Below are 23958 nucleotides of genomic sequence, written 5' to 3'. Positions count from 1 at the left end.
GATCAACCTTAACACCTTTTACTAGATGAGTCAAAGACTTGTAGTTGCTGGGGCAGAAAGAAATAATTTAAGTCATACACCTTGGCTGTATTTAGTAGAGCTGCAGTGAGCTCTTTGCCAGAGATTCAAACTGAAGATACTGAAAATAAGGTACTTCTTGAAGCACTACATTCTATGATTTTATAAACCCCTTTAGGTTTTCAATTGACAACCTTCATTGCTCCATTAAAGCGGTGATAAAGATTGATTTCCCCTTAAAATTTTCCTACAAAAATAGTTTAATTGGGAATTAAAATTGCGCAAAGTGATGTCTTGAAATCTTAAAGTTACAGTTCAGAACAAGTTCAAATCAAATTTTTCCATCCCACTCTTAATTTTCCATAAACGTAAGTTAAGATCTTCCTCAGCTGATCAGCAAGTTGCTTGCTTGCCAAACAGGTTTTCATAACTCCAATAGAGAGTTGTTCTCATTCTAGGTTCATAAACTCATAACAATATCGATGTTAGAGCTAGAAAGGACCTCTTAAGTCATCTAACCCATCTTCTTACCAGTGCAGAGTTGTTCCCTCCTAGACATTTTCAAGTGTTCTGCTATATTCCAGTTTTAAATCTACCAAGTGATGGGACCTCTATCCATTTCTTTTGCAGGAAGACAAGGATTCCAGACCTACTTCCAATGAAGTCAGTGGCAGTTTTGCTATTGACCTCAAGGGAAACATGATTGGGTCCCCATTCTACAGCCAAGTAGATTTCTCTGACATGAATTTTTCTTTATATTAAAATTTTCCTTCCTTAATATCAGACCATTAGTTTGTTATACCCCCTTTTTATTTGGGGAAATCATTCTTCCCCTCCCTTAATGTTTGCACTTTTTTATATATATTGGACTGTTATGTCTGCCCTTAACCCCCAATTTGGTAATGAACTTAAGCATGTGCTTAACTTTAAGCATCAGAGTAGTTCTACTGAAATCACCTGTTACTTCAATTCAGTGTGTAAATCAGGTATTTGCACATAAAAATAGCTGTTGAAATGTGTAACTAGCAATTTATATATGTAGAGCATACACATATAGATACATAATAGTGTGCAGACCCTGGGCCTAAATGGCATACTGAACCCTTAATTCACCAAGCTTTCTTCCTGAAGAAAAAGTAAATGAAGTAAAGTAAATGAAAACAAAATATGTAACCCGCTTTTGAATTCTCACTAATTTAATTCTTTGTAAGAAAATCTGACCCCAACCACCATTATCAGGGAAGGAACAATGTACATAGATTTCATTTATGTTGAGTAAACCTGGCTGGGAATTTTCCAGCTGAATGATTTTCTGATGAACAAGGCCCTTTTCTTAAAATCAAAGTTTTCCACAAGAATATCCACTTATCTGCCTGTAAGCTCTCTACTCTCCCACCCCCACTCTTCAGTAGTCACAATAACAAGGAGTCCTAGTGGCACCTTAGAGACTAACAAATTTATTTGGGCATAAGCTTTCATGGCCTAGAACCCACTTCATCAGATGCATGGAGTGGAAAATACAGGAGCAGGTATAAATACATGAAGAGATGTGAATTGCCTTACCATGTGTGAGGTTAGTCCAACCAGACAATTCAATTGACAGCAGGATACCAAGGGAGAAAAAATAACTTTTGAAGTGGTAATGAGAGTGGCCCATTTCAGAATGTAGTCAGCTGCCTGCTGGGGGAGGCAGAGGTGAAGAGCCTGGGCACTCAACTTCTCCCCAGCCTGGCTGCAGATCTGTCCTGGGAAAGGTGAAATTGACAAGGTGGTCAGCCAGCAAGCCAAAAAATTCTATTCAGGAGAACCAAACTTATTTTTTGTCCAGAATTGGGACTTTTTTCCCCTAGAAACCTCAGACTTTTCTATGTGACAGAAATTCTGTTTTCTGGACAGCTCTATCTGAGATCAATGCTTGGGTGTGATATAGAAATCGCCGATCGGCAGTTGACATCATGACGTTTCACACATTGATCTTGCTCTCAACACTTCCTAAAACAAAAGCCTGACAAATTCAAATAAGTTCTTCCATCCATAAGTATAAATCCATATAGGTTATATCCATAAGTATAATCCATGTAGGTTATAGGTGGATCTGCCTGTTCCCATTTGTAGCAAATGGTTCAAATGTAATCTATAACACTTAATGAAATCTTGTTGTCTTTATCCATGGCTTCAGGTCAAACTGGGGGATAACACATGGTGTGCTTTGGAATTCTTTGCTTTTGATACCCTGTGTTCAACAAGGCATTGGGGTATATCTGAGATCGTTCCCTGACAATTGCAAAACAGCATTGGATAGATGTTTTTCTTGCATTCTCCCAAAACTAGGAAAAAGCCAAAAATTTCCTATTTCCCTTTTGGATGTGAAGTTTTTATACATAGCTGTAACTGAAAGTGGATTTTACCTTTATATGTTCACTATAAACAAATATGATGGAAATTAAAAATAACAATAAAAAATGAACCTGAATCTAATGACCAAAAGATGCTGTTTATTGGAGAGCAAACAGTTCAACTGGATTGGCCTGTTAGGCTAGTCAAAGTACTTTGAGAGGGGAGTGGGGAATAAAAGTTCTGAATCTAACCTTGGTCTTTCATTCCCCTGGCCTGTAGGAGTTTAGTATATACCAGAGACATAAGTTTTGTCTAGCAAATGCCCTCAGAGTGTGTTCAGATACAGTATGGGCTTTATCCATAATGTATGAGCTACTACCCTGTAGCCCCAACCCTGCAACCTTTCTACACCCTTCAATTCAAGTTCTGTGTATAGAGTGATTGCAGGGTTTCTTAATGTTTTAAAAAGTCCTGTGTTCTGTAAGCTTCAGCTGGACCCTTAATGTTTTAATGCAGGTTCCTGTGTGTGAATATATAATAAGAGTACATCCTTAATAGCTGTTATGCTCATGCTAATTTTTGGCAAACACAGACCTTATTTGTTTACTACTTATTTGGTGTATATGCAGCAGAGCTACTACCAAGCAAATTGTTTAGTGATTGAATGTATACTTTATTTTTAGTGGTCTTATGCTAACATTTTATGCTAGTGCTGTTGGACCAAACGTACTTCTGCATGTAGCTTCAAAGGTTAATGCTGACCTGGTTTGATTTTAGGGGACTACATACCTGTCAACATTTGAAAGCTAAAACAGCGCTAATAAGGAGGAAAAATTCCTCCTCTCAGATACATCAGACTAGGAATGCTTATGGCAGAGCAAATTATAGAAAATATAAATATTTTCCTCAACATTAGGGGCCGACTCTGCTGAATAGTCATGTCCATGGCACTATTTTTCATCTATGGAGAAATTTCTTAGAAATATGAAACATAATAAAATAATTATGAACTAATTCTGATTTCTAGCACTGTAAAATAAATCTATGTGCACCAAGAGTCAGTTTTTTAAAAATGGACCTTCCTATCCTTTCTGGTTTAAACCAAATACAAGTGGTAAATAAATACTTTATATAATCATAATAATTAGGTTCCCCTTACTCCTGAAAAATGTACAAATCCATTATTCACCTCTCCTTATTTCTATGCCTCTGTTTTTCTTTTTCACACCACTTATTGTCAATTATACACCAAGAGGCAGCATGAAATTGACAGTGAGAATCAAGACGGTTTTTAGCTATCTTTTTTGTTTTTCTGGATGGGTTTGTCTGTGTGTGAGAAACTGGAATTGTGGAAAGGTGTAACTAGTATGTGGCCCTTCATGTTCATCTATATAAACACACCTGGGGTCATCAGGATTTTCTAGGCATAAGTAAGGATCAAACTCGTGTCCTTATTCACCATCTGACCATTTTATCACCTGAGCTACAGGAGAATTTTCTTCAAGTAATAACTTTACTAGGATTTCAGTCATACTTGAACACATATGATATACCATCCAGAGAGTAACAGTCAGTATATATTATAAAATGATAAGCAATATTTTTAGTGAAATCTTCTAAATAAATATTTTGTAATTACACATACGACATCTAGGAAGTAGCTATTAGTATCTATTTTATCTAATCTAGGTTTTTATACCGTGCTCATCGCCATAATATTTGAATGCCTGTTAGGGGCCTCAACTGAATCCCACCGAAATTATTTGGCTTTGGACCCAACCCAAGCTGAGCATTCATACAGATACCATTGAATTAGATACCACATAACTATAAATAGGAAAGCACATAAAAAGCACTTTGTTTATATTAAAAGGGCATTGTCAAATGGTTAAAGACCAGAATTTTCACTCTCCTTAAAGTTGTTATAAGCCAAAATATCCAGTATCTTTTTCTGAGAAATATTTAAAGAGGGTTAAGATTTGTGTAGGACCTATAAAAAGACAGTGTAAAGTTGTCCCCATCCCCCCACCATGCTGCTTCATTTACCTGTCAGGTATTATTTTTGGAGTTTGTCTGACATCTGGTCTACTCCTTCAGCTGTAATAAAAGAAAACCCTCTCATGGCTTCATTGGGAGCTCTGCCTGCATAATGACTTTGGGATAGGCCTGTCATTAGTGATATCCATGCACCAAAGGGATAGTAAGCCAGAGGGGCTATTTTGATTTCAAACACCATTAGAAACACTCTGGGAAAATATCTGGCCAAATCCTGCTTGGTTTCAATGGAAGTACTCAGAACAAGTATTGTCAATAATGGGACATGTACATTTAGGAAACAGTGAGCCCTTTAATTTGCTGTTAAATTACTTATTTTCCTGTTGGGTATTACAGTAAATTTGCATCACTTTGCACATATGGAGATTTGGTTGATGTTATTTTGAAATTCTGTCTCTCCCCCATACTCTTCTACCAGGTTATATATTGTGTCATGAGGATTTAACTGCCACAAGGAAGTGAATCCTGAATTCTGTGCCGGTCACTGAGAATTGTGAAGTAACATGACAGATTTTCATCAACCTCTTTACAATGGCGTTGACAATTCCCTTCATTTAAATTCCTTTCCCTCACCTCATTCCACATCAAAGCATAATCCTTACAACCAAGAGAATTGAGCTGACCATGTACTTTGAAACTGCTGGCATCTGTCCACTAAGCAGTTTATACAATTGGTGCACAGTGTACCATTCCCTCCTGGAGAGTTTGCAAGGTCACCCCTGCAACTCTACAACTGTCTAAATGGTCTTGAAGAGCCCAAGGATAGCTTGTTCCTGCTGGGGCACCATGGCTAGCTGAATAGGGAGGTTCTTGTACCAGATGGTTAATTCCTTCTCACCTACAAATGTAGCTTATCACTTTATTCTCTGTTTCGTCTGTATACAGTAGCAATATTTTAAATTCAATAGTTTATCCTTATTTGCTTTTTTAAATAACATACATATTTTTAGTAGCCCTAGTATGTCAACACTTGATTTCATTATGTGCAATTTTATTAGAGAAACTTTATAACATGTCTATATTTTCTTGCAAGGTATTGTATATGTGGTGAAAAGGGCTCAACCCTGAAAGCTAATCTTGTTAAGTTTTTGAATAAGGTTAATTTGTTAAAGGTGTCTACTTTCTTCTATTATTTTTGAATTACAAATGAAAAGGCTGTATTGAACTGGCAAAACAGAAAAATGGACTGTGTCTGGTTTGTATTTTAAAGCTAACTGTGCACACACATTGTTATTGAGTAGTGACAAAACAAAATGGATTACACAGAAGTTTCAGTAAAATATTCTGCCAAATTAAATTGCCTGTTATATTCTAAGATGATGTTAATTTAAACCTCATTTATATTAATGTAAAGCAAATCGCCAAAGCGGAAGTGAAAATGGAAGCAACATCTATTAGCAAATTCAACCTAATACTCTGGCAGTGTTATAGACATATCATTAATTATACTGCACTAGTCACAGCACTAAATCACTTAAGGTAAATCTTCTTCTGAATGTTGACCTTAATTTTGGCTACTATCAAAAGAATGCTTCATTTAAAAGACCTATCAAAATATTGATTTGAAATGTCAAGTATAATTGGCATTTTCTTCAATTATATTGTCTAGCAAAAAGGAATGGTTTGCATCATACTTTGTCATTTCTGGGCAATTATTCTTACAAGAACAAAGAAGATTAAACTTCAGATCAGTTATCTGTTAGCTAAGACAAGACCCATATTGAATGATTACTGGTTTTATTAACAATTTTTGTTCCTCTGGATCAGTGTAAAGCAAATTCTGATGCCATACACATTGGATCACAATTGATAAGGGATTTATGATGTTAATCATAAATCCATTTTTGTGCTCGCCCTACTCAGCAGATACTATGCAATGTAAAGCATCATTTGTAATATATCTCATGTATGTGACGTGAAGGTATAGTGCAGTGTTTTATTGTTCAGTCTGGTATGAGCTGATTTTCTGGCTCACATTGACAGTTTTTGATTCATCTATCACTCTGTGTGGTGGGTGCTATTTTAGATAAACTGTTAGTCATGAACTTGTATGTGTTACCGATATTTCTACCAAATGTAAAATGAATTGTTTTAATATACATATTGATATAGTATACTGAATGCAAAAAATATAGAATATAAATAAGGACACATTAAAATATGTAGAGATCTGCATTAATATGAGGACCCAGGATGGTCTCCTGGGCAGAGCACTGGGCTGGGAGCCATGAGTTCTGTTCCTAGCCCTGCCACTGACTAGCTGAATGAAGCAGAATCACTTGATCAGTCTTTGCCTCGATTATTCACTCATACTTTTCCTCTGTCTTGTCTGTAACTCTTCAAGGCAAGGATGGCTTCTCACTGTGTGTTTGTACAGCACCTAGCACAGTGGAGCCACAATTTTGACTATGGCCTCTAAGTGTTACTGTAATAAAATAATAGTTTTTTGCATTTCTTCTTTTTAAAATTATGTTAATGTATTATTAAGGATACACCATTAAAATCACAAAATGAAAATTTCAAGTGCCAACAGCCATATTAAGCTAGCTGTGTGTTTTATGCCTGTATATTTTATAGTATATACATTATACAACATAGGGCCAGTAGTGCTAACTTATATATTACTCAAGTGAGTAAGGTGAGCAGGATGTGGCTTGTAATAAGACATACATTAAGCTTCACATTTAATGGGATGTAAATGCATTAAATCATACATTGATAGTGTTTAAGGCCAGAAGGGCCCATTACATCGTCTAGGCTCACCTCCTGTATAGCATAGACCACTAAATTTGATCAAGTTACCCCTGGATTGAGTCCAATAACTTGAGTTAGACTAAAGTAGAACTTGTATTTGGCTAAAGCATATTTTCCAAATACAGTGCTGCAGGTGGAAGCTTGGTTTATGAATGTTCCTCATTCTTGGTTTTTTGTTGTTTTTTAATGGGAAGCCTTAACATTGCACCACCAGAGACAGAGAGCTCAGCCCCTTGGAGTTTTGTTTTTGATTAAGAGAAAATTTCCTATGCTTAATCATGTGAGTGTAACCATGGTTTCATTTGATTCTCATCAGTGGTGTGGTGGTGGGTTTTTAAAAAAGTGGGTAAGCTAACCTAAATTAAACTCCATATTCCCCAAATGTGAAGTGGGTAGAGTCCATTTACCTGTGTTTACCCTCATCTACACTACTGGCTCTCACCTTGTTCCAATCTCTCGATGGTGTCTGTGTGTATTAGGATAGTTCTCTCTCTGTTAGAGATACCATGAGAACCAAGGATGGATGAGCTCACTCCCTGACAACCATCTTAGGGAGAAGCCAACTGAGGGGAACCAAAGAGTGAAGGCACACAGTGCCAGCTTTAGCATCACCAGGTATCACTTAACCAGTATGGTCACTGTTGTTGCCGCCCCACAGTGTATGTATGAATTAATTGCAGACAGAAGTATACTGATCCTGCCCAGGCTGCTGAATCTGTAGCAGCAACTTGAGCCAGAATGGACTGTTCCAAAGAGGCTGGATCATGACACGCAGGTGAATATAAGACTGACACAGGGCTGGGATTTAAATGGCAGGCTGCAACTTTCTTAACTTTGCACTCCTCATTATTTGCCTACCCCTTTTTACATCCCAGGCATTTAATAGGGTCCAGTACAGGGTTAAAGTGTTCATGCTATATATAATCAACATTTTGGGGTAGAACCTTTTTAGCATAGCCTCTAGGACTTGGCTCACTTCTGAATCCTCTTGCATATGCCTCCCGCCCCCTGGATAAAGAGTTCCAAGATGTACCTCAGTCTGTGACGGTTTTTCCTTCTCCTTAAATGATCTACCAGTGAAATCTCAGGTTTCATTTACTTCTGGGAGCTGACCCATTTAATCTTTATCCTCACTGGACATGAGCCACAAATAGCGAGGGAATAACATTGAATTCCTATCCTTGCTGTCTTGTAATCTAAACTGTGCCTCTGTGATGCTACCAAGAAGATTTTAAAAAAAGGGCTGGCATGCCTGCCAATTTGCAGTGACAGGCAAAAATTACTTCCTGGTCCCCCACCCAGGCAATTGACAGCATCCTAGAAAGTGGAAAAACAGCTCAATATACCTCAACTACAGACAAAAATAGTAGCGAGATAGACCCCCAGATCCCTGGGGTAGCTTTACATTGAAGTGGGGGGAGGTGTGAGAGTCAATTGGATTCCCTAATTCTGCTCCCCAACAATGTAAATCAGATAGTCCTCCATTTCCCCCAGACACACTCCCACATGAACTTTGATGGATGAGGAGGAGCTCAGCTGCAGCGTATCTGGGCATGAAATCTCCCTCCGTCTCTTTCCTCTCTCAGGAGCTGGCCAACCCCTTGTTGGGCTGACTAATTTCTCCACCATCACCTCCCCTGCTGAGCTGTGCAGAGGTACTGTCCAAACAGGAAACTCTATATTTATAAATAAGAGTTAGAGGCCACTCTTGTTTGGAATCTAACTCAGCAGTCTAACCCAGATGCAATGAAAATTGCCCTACTCTGAAACCTTTAGTGAGCATTTAGCGGCTCTTACTACGTCTGGTGGCAGGGGATGAAGGTACAAAATTATTGTACTAAATTGGTATTTGAAATAATTGTATTATTTCTACTTTACTTGCTGTTCGTGCTTACTTAATCTAAATCCCTTGTCCTTCACACACTTACGTAGATGTGCAACTTTGTGGAATGCCAATAAATTGTTTGTGAAGCCCAGTTCGACTGCCTACAAAGTGCGACTTGTTCTACAACTGTCTTTATATTGAGTAGATTTTATTTATTTCCCTGAGCTTTCCAGGTACCAGACTGTAATTTTAAATTCTAATCAAGGATCAGTTATACCAATGTCACAACTTTATCTCGTATTCTATAATACCTTAGGTGTAAGGGTCACCAGAAGTTGGAGGCACTGCTGAAATTTCACTATTGTAGTACTATGTAAGTTGTTCTGTGGCCAAGCCAAATTTATTTTAAAAGGAAGTGATACAGACCCAAAGTAAGCACCTTTCTAATTGATTTATTAGGTATTTTATTTTTTTAAATGAAGCTACTGGGATAAATGGGGGTAACAGGGAAGGCATTGTTCACAACCATGTTGTCCTATTCTGACATTTTGGACAGCCATGCAGCTGAAAACTGTAATGCTGGACTTAAGATTTTAGGCTATGGCCGGTTAATAGACTGGATGTACAGGTGAAGTGAAGATAAAGGAATAGTTGAATATGAAGAGTTAAGAGGGTGAGTAGTGTAAGCAGGATGGAGCAAAGTCAGTATAAAAAGAATAACCAGAATAAGATATAATGCTCAGTGCAATGTGTCAAACGTGTAATTAGCTGTAAAAGCACATGGTTAAATTTAGCTTATAGTAGTGTTTTCTTCTGAAAAGTCCAGGTATCCAAAGGAAATGAGTAGTAGTAATAGCTTCAGTATGTAAGATATGGACTGGCTGAATAATACAAAAAAGTGATTTGTGATTATTGTCAAGGATTAAAGTGGTGACTTCCGTTTGCCTTTATCTGTTGGATTTTGTTACCTGTGGTTTGCATGTATTCAGACATGCTTTGGATGGTCATGGAAAGGGTTGCAATACTGAAAGTTTTCTCACATTTTGCAATTTTTCTAGTGGAAGACCACCAATCTCTATATATTTGTCATATGCTATTTGTTTCTGCGAGGGAGCAGAAACAAAACTGTGACTTAAGTTAGTAGATCCCAAATTTTTTACTATGAGACCCACCATTTTGTCTTTATTGTGGATCCATCACCAGTACACCATTACATATGTGTGTGGAGAGGGGTGTGGGAATAAAATATATACACACTACTATTTTTAAGGTTTAATTCAAACATGAAAGAAAAAAATACCACACAATCCCCTTCCTTTCGCTCTCCCAGCCCTGCCCCAGCTTTTGCCCAGCCTAATAATAGGGTTCCTGCTCCCTGTAATTTGAGGTCATCGCTCCTTTAAGTGAGAGTGGAAGACTACAACAAAACAGCTCTTCAGGCTGTCTCCTTCCTGGGACAGAATTAGTCTCTCCAAGATCCAAGATGTCGAGGGGTGGGGTGGGGGCGCTAATTGAAACAGATACCAAATAACATGGGTCCTCATTCTAGCAAGCAGGCCACACCATTCCAGTCTTCCCTCATCAAGATGAGGAGTGTTATCCTGCTTCCCCCTCCCCAGCCTGGCCCAGCCCCAAAGACTCCTGCTTGGCTTCCCCAAACCCCTTGCTCTCATTCTCCCAGACCTGCCCCCTCCTCAGCTGGCCCCTCTCTCTCCACAGCTGGGCCATACTGACTGCTTGCTGCTCCATCCGCTTTCCCTGTGCTGCTGCCTGGCACCCATTCCCCACACCACTGCACTGCTGCCCAGGGAAAGGGAAAGTGGAATCTGGGTGACAGAAGCAGCAGTGCAGAGCCAGCAAGCAGACAGTCAGCAGCCTGGCCCAGCCTCACACGAATGTGCTGTAGAGTCACTTCCTTCAGGAAGTCATTGCTTGTTGCCCAGGGGAAATAAGAGCACTTGGTGGGGGCGGGAGGAAGAGAGGTCACACACGACCCATCTAGACCCTTCTCACAATCACAATAATCAAAATGGGATATTAGTAAGCAAAGCATTACTCAGCAAATAGTTATGAATAGAGATGGTCAAAAAAATTTCTACAGAACAGTTTCCCAACGGAAAAAAAGCATTTTGTCAAAAAAATGAAATACTTCACAGAATGCGTCAATTTCCATTACATTTTTGATTGGAAAAAAGCAAAATGTTTCATGTCAATGTTGAAATGCTTCATTTTGACACTTACATTAGAGTATTGAAAGTTATATTTTCATATAGTTACAGTTCTGATTTAATATTGTATTTTATCTTTTCTATGAGGAATTGGAATGATACATTTGGAACTAAACAATTAGACACTTTTGATGTTTCAATTATGCTGAGTTGAAATTTTTCAGAATTTTCATTTTTCAAATCTCAGAAACTCCAGTTCCTGACAAGCTCTCTTTATGAATAACAAACTGACACAAGATTTCATTGCAGCCAAGATGTTATAAAGGTTCAAAAGTTATATTTATATGGATGATGAGAGCATTCAAGTTACATTACATAGGAAATGTAATATACATGTAATATTCATTACATATATATAGATAGATATGTAGATAATATGAAGTATAAACTTCAGTGCTTCAAGGCATAGGCCAATTATTTATTGATGGGATTTAGGAAGAAACTTCTACTATGAGCATTTACTTCATAATAGTGCAGTATGGGGTTTCTGGCTCCTTGAAGCAACTAGGTTTAGGCTATGGTCAGAGACAAGATGCTACATTAGATGGACTACTGGTCTGATCCAGTAGGGCAATTCTTATGTTCTTCTGAATAGAAACCAAGATCAGGTTGCAAATGATCTGTGAATAGAAAAAAGAGGTTAAAGTTGCAATACTATTCATAATGACTAATTCAATCTCTAGCAGGCACGTAAATTGTAATATAATGTAAAAAGAAATAATAAACCAAAGCAAGTTTTACATAAAAGAATATAGATGTCCTTTGAATTCAAGGATAAGAGATGGACACTATCTTTACTTGTTTCATGTGATAAGAAAAGGAGTTTCTGAAACCCTCCATTTTGGCTTGAATAAATTGCTGCTGAGTCCTGACATTGATTTTTACATTCTTGGTCACAGAGAGCAGACATGATTTAGTGTTGTTATTTAGCCAGAAGGCTTTTTCTATGTCTCCGCTGCCTCCTGCACTACTCTCATTTATCTGTTTCCTGAACTCTCTTGTATTTCTGTGCTTAATTCTCTCATGGTAGCAAATGGTTTAAAATTGTTAAGCACGAATGAGGCATTGAGGCCATTGTGTTTAGTTATTTACATTTTGCTGCTGGCACTAACAGTATGTAGCCTACTTTGAATGCCACAGCTATCTCAAATTATTATATCATGTTTGTCTATGTACAATTTTTTTTTAAGTTTCACATTATTTTATGGCAAACAACTTGTTAATTTATATTAACTTTGTAGACTTTAACCTCCTTATTAAATTCCATTATTTTTGATGTGGTAATGACCGTTCTATGTAAATCTGGATGGAGAATTTTCTGCCTTAGTCGAGCTTCTAACAGTAATATTTTAGGCATGTAAAATGTGTCGTCTTGACCCTTTGAAATGGTTAATTTGATTTAGATTATTTTAAACATATGTTTAATAAACAAATGAGAACAAAGTGAAACCTGATCTCTATGAATTGTAATACATGTATAAAATGAAACTTTCATAATTATAGGAAAAAGTCATTTGCAGAATTAATTGAATGAAAACTAAGAACTCAAGATGACTAGAGGGTAGAAATTAACAGGGAAAAATTTCTAAGATAGTGGTATTAGGGTTGACTTGCTCTTTTGTGAGGACCAACATGGAACAGCAAGTTTATAAGGGTTAATCCCAGGACAGTTTTGTTCCAGAAATTCTCACTGTTTCATTACTGTATTTTCTCAGCCACAGTCTAAGAGTTCATTTGCATCTGTTTAAATATCTCTGTGACTCCTTGTACCTTTTCATGACATCTGTATCTTGTAAAAATTAGGTTTGCTTTTGGCATAACATATGCTCTGTATTCATCAAAATAAGTTCCTCAGCATTGTAAAAGACTACTAACGATGTTGCTAGGTTTTTTCTGTAGTAGTTGTAAACCTAACCAAAAAAATTATACACTGTCTCTACAAATTATCTGAATATTTCCTCTTAATTAGAGCCATCACCCCCTCCTGCACCCCAGCCCCCTGAGCCAGCCTGGTGAAAATGAATGAGTGAGTGAGGGTGGGGAGAGCAAGCGACAGAGGGAAGGGGGATGGAGTGAGCTAGGGTTGGGTCTCAGAGAAGGGGCAAGGCCTGGGTGGGGCCTTGGAGGAGGGGCAGGACAAGGCTCTTTGGTTTTGTGTGATTAGAAAGTTGGCAACCCTAGTCCTCGTGCCACCCCTTCTCCCTGAACCCCCACTCTTTCACTGCCCAGGCCCTCTGGGGCCTTGCCCTCATGTCATCCCTTCTCCCTGAGCCCCTGCCCTGATGCTGCCCCTTCCCCCAATACCCTGCCTCCTCCCCCAAGGCCCCGATCATTCCTTTCTGCCCTCTCTCCCCATCACTTGCCCTTACAGATGGTTAAAAAGTGGTGGGATTATGGTTTCTTGTCTCTGCCTCCCCCCCAACACTCGCCCTACTCCAGTGCCCTTGCTGACAGTAGAGGAATGAGAAATCTTGGATTTCTATCCAGGCTTTGCAGAGAGTGTACTCCAATGGGTGCAGATTCTTCTGCCTATTCCTTAACAAGCATGGCCTCTTCTGGCCCATCCTCTTCAGTTTGTCCTCATCCCAGTCCTGTTTCTTCCCCACCCCTAGCTGCCATTGCAGAGCTGCAGTTGCAGGGAAAGCCCTTTCAACCCCCAACTGGATCATGCCAACTGGGGACAGAATCTTTAGGGAGCTTCCGTGTTGAAATCTAAATCTATACTGATCATGTGCAAACTGATTTTTCCTAGAATTTGGCCAGATTTTTATGGATTTTTGGAGAGAGGCCACCCCCTATAAAACTTCAAGTTCTAAAACTTGGGGACACTCAATATACTGTCATTCCATCAGGAAATAATTCAGGGAAGTCCTATGACCTGTGTTGTTCAGGAGCTCTGACTAGATGGTTGCTGTAGTCTCTTCTAGCCTTACAATCTTTGCATTTAGAGCTTTACAAAGAAAAGGTTGCCAGAATTTTTAACACAGGCAAAACAATTTTTTTTTCTAGCTTAGCTCTCAAACAGCTGAACTATTTTAGCTGAAATTTTTTAAAAAAAATCACCCTGAAGAAGACAATGGCATGGAAAATTTCAAGCCCAATGTTACGTTTGGCAAAGATCTGAACAACTTGGAAATGTCAGGAAACCTTAATTATGGGTGATGCTACCAGTCCTGCCTACAATGTTTGCTTTGTTGGATGGCATAGCCAGTCAGGCTCCACAGCATCCTACAAATTCACCAACTAGTGCTGTGTGGGCTGGCCCAAAGTCCTAGCTCTCGCTCCAAACACAGGCACACATCACATTCTGCTGCCAGGTGCAGAAATGGCCTATCCCACACAAACAGGGAGCATCTCATTGATGGGAGAGCACCAGGCCATAAGGCAGTGTCTCTTCATGTCTCACTTCATCTAAGTCCCACCTCAGTTACCAGGGTTGGCATTTCCATCTGCTCTTTCCAACTGCAAATATGAGGCTGACTAGCAAAAAAGGGAAGAGTGGATCAGGAAGGTTCAGGATAAATCCAAACAGATTGGACAAATGCAAATAAATAGCACATTCTTTTATTGTGAGGCATTGTAGAAGTGCAACAAGAGAAAAGTTGACTCCAACAGTATGGTTTATTGCTATCTATACTATATAGATTGATGATATTGTAAGGACAGGAAATGGAAATAATTGATGTCTGTTCCTAAAAATGTGAGATGCTGGTAGTGGGCAGACTGACAGATTGGGAGATGCGTCTGGAATCATCACTATATGCATCAATTTAGATTGAATTCCTCTTTAGTGGTATCAGTCAACTGCAATTGTAGATCTGTTGCCTACAGCTGAGGCGCAAGGCAAGATACTATTTCTTGTAATGACCTTTCTTATTTCCTTCTATACATTTCCATTAGTCATCTGAATCCTGTTAATGTGTGTATATGTTAAATGGCTTTGTGTAAACTAATATTACTTTGTCAGTATTTTCTAAGCAGCATGAAAGTTTGACAGCCGTTGCTTTTCAAATCAAAGAGTAGTATTTATTATTCAGCATACAAACTGGTAGGGGCAAGAACACATAGCTTTCAAGTTCCATGCTGATTTCAGATGAGATTCAGTTGTTTTTTAGTTGCTAACATCAAATGCCAGTTTTTAAGTGAGACATACTGAGGGTTCAATACTTGTCTCCTAGTAGCAATCTGAAATTGGATGAGGAAAGTAATAGCATCATATGTTCTCCTTTGGCCCCTTTGAAACACATTTTCTAAAAAGATGTTTCACATACCCTTGACTTCAAATGAAATATTCAATTGTCCCAAGCTTTACCACTAAGTTTAAGAATATAAAGAATAATTAAGGTCTTCTGTTTCATTATCTAAGGTCACCAGTTAGGTGCTTGATGTGCAAGTTTTTCTGCACTGGCTTGCCACTGATCTTGGTTGATGTTGACTTAAAGTGACTGCACTGTAAAGGATATGATGAATGGTAGTTCAGTTATCACACTAGCTTTGTCTAGGCTATTCCTTTGGTTAAAAATTGACAATTGTACTGAGTTATGACAGAGATTATGTGAACTTGACCGGTGCATGGTGCTGAAGGTGGATTCAGCAGAAACCATTAAATTCATTTTATGAAGGAAACTAGGTTGGCTAGGATTAGGAACCAAAGTTCCAATGTCTAGCTCATGTAGAAATAGAAAAATACAATATACTAACAGATAAATTCTGCCTTTGCTGGTCTGACTGACTTCAGTGAGAGCTGCATTAGCCTGCATATGGGTTCAGGGCCTACATATGTAAATAATATGATTAGCAATTAATTTGACTGACTCCATTGAGAAGTACAAATGGTTTAGAATTTTGAAGGCAGGTGATTTAAGATTTGTGGAATAATTTTATGAAATAAGTCAGGGAAATGTCAGTAATATTATTTATCAAAACATGATATTAAAAGTATTTTGATGATATGTGTTTCAATTGTTAAAACATAATTTGTTAAATGTCTACACATTAAGGTCTAATTTTCCAAAAGTGCACAGCTCCCAGCAGCACCAATTGCTCTCTATTGAGCACTCTTTAGTAGTGGGAGCTTCTAGGTGCTGACACTCTTAGAAAACTTAGCCAGTTAGGTGCCTAAATTTGAGCTGCTGGTTGCTATCCTCTTTTGAAAATTGAGAGCCAATTTTATATATGTATATTTTTACATCTACAGACTTACTATACATTTTTCTGTAACATTTATCTTTGCAAATGGGTAGAAATCTGACAACCCACATCTATCCTCAATAGTTATAACCGAGCTTAAACATCATACAAGTTTGTTGGACATTTTAATTTTTAAAACAAATTTTCTAAGATTTTCATATTTTTAAGTTAACTTCAGGGACTTCTGTCTTGTCCTTTTTTAAAAAGATATGATTTAGGGGAGTTTGCTTTAGGTGGTTCTTTTGGTTGTGATGGGGTTTACAACTAAATATTGTTGATATTATTTCTGTCAGTTTTAAGGATGTGTGAAAGGCTGATTAATTGTTCAAAACATTCATGATTCTAATTGAGAATTTTCTATGATTGACAAATTCACATGAATCATATGCTATCAACTTTAGGGAAACCAAAACCAGCAGTTTTCAACTGGATGACTCAGGTAGATTGATTAATTTAACCAAATAAATTTAATTCCACTGAAATCAATTTAAAAACTAACATACACGCTCTTACTCTAAATTTTAAAGGAAAGAAGATTTGTTTTTACAGACTGACAGAATACCAATTATATTTTGACATATCCTACTGTGAGTGGCTATACTATGTACACAATAAATAGTGATTTAATAGTATCATATACTGTGCAACCCACAATCTTAATACTAACATAAACAGTGAGTTTTGGTATCTAACCCCAGCTGATACATTCAAAGCCTCCTTCTTTCTGCCCTCCAGCAAGCACAGGGGGAAGCTGTGCATGAGAAGCCTTTCAGCCTTAAACCAAATTTTAATGAACCACAGCCAGTATCCCTAGAATTGCAGTTACTTGTCTCTATGATGTACAGGCATTCAATGACCCACAACAGTAAGTAATTTCTTACTACTTTATACTTCAGAGACTGCCTCTGTATGTCCCTGGTTTAGGGAACTAAGAGCCTGGGTGTGTGCTGTAGCATTCAATCTTGACAGTTTCCCTGGCGATGGGTATGATTGTAGTTTCTCCTTTTTTTTTTCTTCTTACAACTGCATCCTTGATTTCAAATTAACCCAATTCCTGCAGTTAGTTGGGAGGTTACATCTTCTAATGACACCATTATAAACTTTTTCAGAACCTGAGGTGTAATGTGGTTATTCAGAGTTATCCCAAGTCTTCCTGAATTTAGGTGACTCCTTTCTTAGGATTAGCCATATTGGCATAAACTTGCTTAGTGTCACTACTAGACCCTGATTTGTCAGCCGATGGGGAAAGAGGGCAATGGCCTTAATCCCAATAGTATGGGAGCATTGACATTTGCCTGCAAAGGGCAGGCCTATTCATTCCATCTGGCACTGTCTTGCTGACTCCCCAGCTGCACAAAATAAAAAAAACCCTGGGAGAACCTGCTGCAGGACTCTGAACTGTGCTCAAAGCAGAAGAATGATTCCGTGAATTTGACCAATGCCGTCCTAGAAGCTTCCAGTCTGATTTGAGGTCATGGAAATGTAACTATGTCTTTTGTACTGAGAGTTGATCTCGTGGCAATAGACGGGCAAAAAAAAAAATCTGTTATTTCTCAGTCTTTTTGCCTGCTGATGAGCTATTTGGTTCAAAGATAGGGGTGTCTGGTGTCTAGAGGCCCCAGTGTGTATTAGATCACATTGTACTAGTTGCTGTACAGTGTGATCTAATAATGCTGAGGAGTTTACAATCTAATATTTCAGTCCTCCAAAAATTTACATGCACACTCATCTGAGTAGTGCCATATGCACAATGAGCAATTCCATTGAGTTCAAGACCAAATTATAAGCTTCAGCGCAACTGAATACATATCAATATTGAATGAATATATGAATACATATCAATACTGAATACATATCAATATGATCCTGAATTACAGGCAGGATAGGACCAGGCCATCTCAGAGACTCGCTTTTTAAAAGACCCATCATGGCAGCTGAATTCACCTGCTGGCACATTAAGATTAATGGAGCTCAGATATAAACTTGAGGAGACTGAGGTTAAAGCCTTCTCTGCAGTAGGTCCTATGTTTTGAAATACCAGCAAAAATAAATCAGAGTCCCATCCATGCCATCTTAATGTCCTGTGTTAAGACTCAGTACTGTGCCATCCCATTCCCCAAAGAACCTGAGCAGAAGAAAATACAGCAGTACACTCAAAGACAGAAGGCTACATTTAAATGAAAAACAAAACTGCCTCTGGTGAAATGCTTACAGATATAGGGAAGACAAAAATGCAGAAGGTGTATAATGGGTACAAGTAATGAAGACCGGATTTTGACATTTGACTTACTCAAAAAAACAGCTTTAAAATCAACCATCTTAAATATCTTCTCAACCACATCAGTTCTCCATCTTCAAACATAAATGTATTTCCAGGTCGGTCTGTTTGTGTTTGTGTTAGTGAGCTTTTTAAAAAGGAAGCCTATTTTCTGGGAAATATGGGTTATTACAGAGTTCTCCCTAGTGTGGAAGCACAAACGGAACAGAGGTCACAAGGAACCTTCATCCCCAAAGTGACAGGGAAAGGACAGAAAACTATGTCCTTTGCTTCTCTCTGCACCAGCCAGCAGAGAGAAGAAGTCTCTGCACCCTCTACAGGGGTGATGCAGTGTCCATGTTCCCTGGAGGTACTCTTGGGATAGTTCAAGTCATACCATCTACAATATGGGACTGTGCCTTTAAGGTTAAGTAAAAGTACATTCATGTGGTATCATATTCCATCATGGCAAGTTTTAGTCCTGGATGCTTAAATTATAGTGTAACTAAGGGTACATCTGCACTGTAGCGGCACACCTATGGCACTGCAGCACTGTAGTGTAGACTCTTCCTACATCAACAGAAAGGGTTTTTCCATCAATATAGATAATCCACATCTGAGAGGCAGTAGCTAGGTTGATGGGAGAATCCACAGGACCCCGCCTCATTCAGTGCACAGGATGGATGGTGCTTACTTAACGAGCAACTATTCTTAGCCTCGTTCTCAGACACTGCTGAACTATTTTGGCTGAAATTATCTTGTAAAAACCCAGAAAGCCTGTGACAGACACCCAGCATGGAAAATTTCAACCCAAACAGTTGAAGTTTGGCAAAATTATAAACAATTAAAAACAGGGTCTTCTAATGGGAAGTGTTGGGCAATCTTAATGGGCAGTGCTATCAGCCCCATCTATAAAATATAAAGCATCTACATATAATAAGGGTCATTTCTGTAGTTATAGATATTATTTCCAGTAATTTGCTTTCTAGAAATATATGTTCTGTCAGTCTGACCAATTCTTACGAAAAGAGGAGATGCTTTTGGATGTGACTTTTATCATGGAATCCCATAAAAACTTGTCAATGCCTATTGACATCTAGCCATTTTATTTTTGTGCCTTCAGTCTCTGGAAGGATCCAAGTTCATAGTGTCAGCTTTGTATTATACTAATATGTATATTATATATATATATATATATATATATATATATATATATATATATATATATATATATAATATTATTTGTACTACTTTATATATAATACAAGTCAATCTGTGAATTGACAGTTGAGCCACCTGATGAGAATAGATGAGATGTTTTTCAAAACATCATCCACAGTAATTGCATTTGGTACCTCTTTGTTGATTATGATACATTCTATTTCTCCATGAATATTATTCTTACTGTTTCATTAACAGATATCACATAAGTAGAAAACATAGTACAAATCTGGGCCCGAAAACCTGAATATATCCAAAGAAAGAAGGGAAAAATCCAAGTTTTGAAATAGACAAAGCAATTAGTTAATGTTAAGATTTGATGGACTTAAAAATTGTGCTGTAAAAAAACAAATCCTCTGAAGTATTGTCAGGGAAACATAATCTTAAACTCAAAATCTATTGCATTATAACCCAGCTCACTCCCCAGAATAGATTTTGTACATAGGGTGATTTCTTTTTTAGAGAAACAGTCAAAAATTCAGTTATTGATGATTTTACTGCATTACCTTAACTGTTGCATTGTAAGTTTCATGCTGTATAGTACAGTAGACTCAGCAGACTAAATTTCAGGCAAAGCCTTTAAATATATAACAACAAAGATACTTACAAGGAAATACAACATGGACATACAGTAGTGTACAAAAGCACAGGAGAGCTTTTTTAGTGTGCTTCTAACCTAATAGACTACTGTAGACTTCCAAGGATTGAGTCAAGGGCTTCAGGTCAAAAGAATAAAGATTTACCAGAGCACTTTTGGCAGAAGAAATGATATACATGGTTGTACTTGAACTTCCTAAATTATAATTACCAGTCAGGGGAATACACTGCATGCATGAAAAATAGATTTTCAATATATGGAGTTAAAGTGAAAAAATTTCCCTTTGCCTCTGTATTGAATCATGACACATTTAAACATGACATATTTATGAGAATACATAAAAAAAAACCCACAGATATTCTAGTGTACAAAGTTCTTACCTGCTTAAGTTACCCTTTTTTAATTAAACAAAATGAGTTCCTATTATTAAAAATAATTATATAGCACCCATTGTGACTCCATCAAAGGTTACACCTACACTACAAGCCACGGCTGTAATTCCTACTCATGTAGACATACTTGAGCTAGCTCTCATGTGAGCTAGCATGCTATAAATAGTTGTTTAGGCAGGGGCAGCGGCAGCAGAGGGTACCTGCCCCAAGTACAAACCCTCGTGAACCTTGTGGTACATACTCAAGGAGGCTAGCAGGTGACCCTGCTGCCCATGGTATTGCAGCTATACTGTTATTTTTAGCATGCTAGATCAGATGAGAGCTAGCTCAAGTATGTCTACATGAGCTGGGAATTGTCCCTTGCTTGTAGTGTAAACAGACTAATAAAAAATAAATCTGTGTCCTGAAGAGGTTGCAGCCTAAACAGAAACAAGGGTACAGCAGCTTAAAAAAAAAGCGGGGGGGTGCGGGGGATGGATAGGAGAAGAGAATGATGCTATAACAGAAGAATGTTTTGTTTTTTTTTCATATGCCTTTAAGGGATACCTTGGGTCAAAGTTTTACTTTGTTCATGTTTAATATTATTGTTGAGGACTTTTTGTGGGTATCTTAGGAAAAATAGTTTTTGGAAGGGATTTGAAAAGAAAAAGGGGGGAAAGCTTGATGGACTGGAATTGGTGGCATGGAAAAAGGCAGCCTGCAAAACCAAGAGAATTGTAAGTAAAGAGTCTGACAGAATTCTTAAACCATCTCCTTATTCCTGGGTTTTCCCAGTTGAAGGTATTCCTAGTGTCTCCTAATGCTGGAGGAATATTCCTCACCCTTCTTTGTGCTTCACAAATAAAACAGGAATATAGTACAAAAATATATATCAGAATTTTTTCTTCATCATTTAAATTCCAAATTTTGTATAATTTAAGGAGCTCAGCAAAATTCTGCACCTTCACCATTTGTTTTCATCCCAAAACGGGATAAAAACTTTGAAATTTCAAAATTTTCTTGGAATGGAAATTTGGGAAAAAATTATTTGGAAATGTCATAATGTTTTCTTTAAACATTTTTTATCAAAATTAAACAGTTCAACATTCACAAAATTGAAATGTTTAATTTTCCTTTGTTGAAATGAACCAAAATGCTTGAGCCAAATCATTTACTTAAAGTGGGCACATAACTTTTTGAAAGACCATGTTCAGAACAGTTCTCAATAGTTTGCTGTCAAACTGGGAGGATGTATCTAGAGGATAGAGGGGCCAGTCGTGGGTCCAGTACTAGTCAATATTTTCATTAATGACTTGGATAGCAAAGTGGAGTGTGTTCTTATAAAATCTGTGAAAGACACCAAGCTGGAAGGAACTGCAAACACTTTGGAGGACAATTAGAGAATCAGTATGAAATCAACAGGATGAAATTCAACAAAAACAAGTACAAAGCACTACCTATAGGAAGGAACAACTAAAGGTACAAATACAAAATTGAGAATAACTGACTAGACAGTAGTACTGAAGAAAAACAGATCTGGGGTTATCGTGAATCAGAAAGTGGTTATGAGCTAATAACGTGACGTGGTTGTGAAAAAGGTGAATATTCTGGGGTGTACTAACAGGATTGTCATATGTAAGACATGAGAGTTAATTATTCCACTCTACTTGGCACTGGTGAGGCCTCAGCTGGGTTACTGTGTCCTGTTCTATGCGCCAAACTTTAAACAAGATGCAGAAAAATTAGAGAGTCCAAAGCAGAGGGGAAAAACTGGTAAAAGATTTAGAAAACACAACTTATGCAGAAAGGTTAAAAAACAAACAAACCTGGGTATATTCAGCTTGCAAAAAGAAGATTGAGAGGGCACTGGATAACAGTCTTCAATTATGTGAAGGACTGTTATAAAGAGGACAGTGATCAGTTATTCTCCATGTCCCATGAAAATGGGACAAGAAGTAATGGGCCTAATCTGCTGCAAGGGAGATTTAGGTTAGATATTAGGAAAAACTTTCTAACTATAAGATATATGATATAAATATAGAAGGGCTTCCAAGGGAAGTTGTGGAGTCCTTGTCACTGGAGGTTTTTAAGAACAGGTTAAACATCTGACAGGGATGGTCTAGGTATACTTGGTCCTGCCTTAGAGTGTGGGGATGGACTTAGATGACCTCTTGAAGTCCCTTCCAACCCGCCATGTCTATGATTTCAACATTAAACAATATATCCCTATGGTGCATTTTTCTTATGGGAGTTGTAGTTCTGGCCCCCATTTTCTCCTATGGGCCAGGTTCCCTGGTTGAACTACATTTCCCATAATGCACCCCGCCATGTGACTCACATGCAGCACAACACAATTTGCATGAAGGAAATTGGTCTTTGTGGGAGGTAGTCTTCCTGTAAGCCTGACCTATAGAAAAGCATTCTGATAGAAAATTCCTGTCCAGATCTAATAAATTACATGATTTTTTTTTAATGATAGGGTCACACGAATTGGTCACTTTGGACCTAAGAATCTGTTGAAGAAGGAAGAGACACAGGAAATTACAACAGAAAAACCTTTAATAAGGTGGTTGGAATGGTGCCTTTGTAATATAACCTTACATTTATTCGCTGGAAGCCTCCGAATTTTGCTGTCTATTTCCAGCCTGGAGAGGAAATAGACAACAGCTTTTACAACTCAATTAAAACATAATTCCCAAATAATTCATGAACATTTCAATGACACTTTATTTGTAATCCATGGAAAAATATGTCCTTCAAGATGCTTCATGCTCTGTTCATTTTAATCCCTTGGCACTAGAAAGGTAAGCATTAAAAACTATGCGGTGAAATCCTATCCCTATTGAAGTCAATGACAATATTCCCACTTACTTCAATGGGGCCAGTATTTCACACATCCAGGCCATACCCACTAATCTCAGATCCCACCCCAGAAAATGCGTTCTATGATTCTGGTCATAGAGGACCTGAAGCTGCCCTGTGGAACATGTACACCACCATTTTTCGTGGAGAGCAGAGCACTGAATTTTCCCTTTGGATTGTCTCTTTTGGATGTATTTTTTTTTTTAGCCAAGGCCTAAATTGAATACTTTGTTTTAGTGTTT

Source organism: Lepidochelys kempii, chromosome 5 (assembly GCF_965140285.1).
Source record: "Lepidochelys kempii isolate rLepKem1 chromosome 5, rLepKem1.hap1, whole genome shotgun sequence".
NCBI lineage: Eukaryota > Metazoa > Chordata > Testudines > Cheloniidae > Lepidochelys > Lepidochelys kempii.
Note: the sequence above shows the minus strand (reverse complement) of the source record.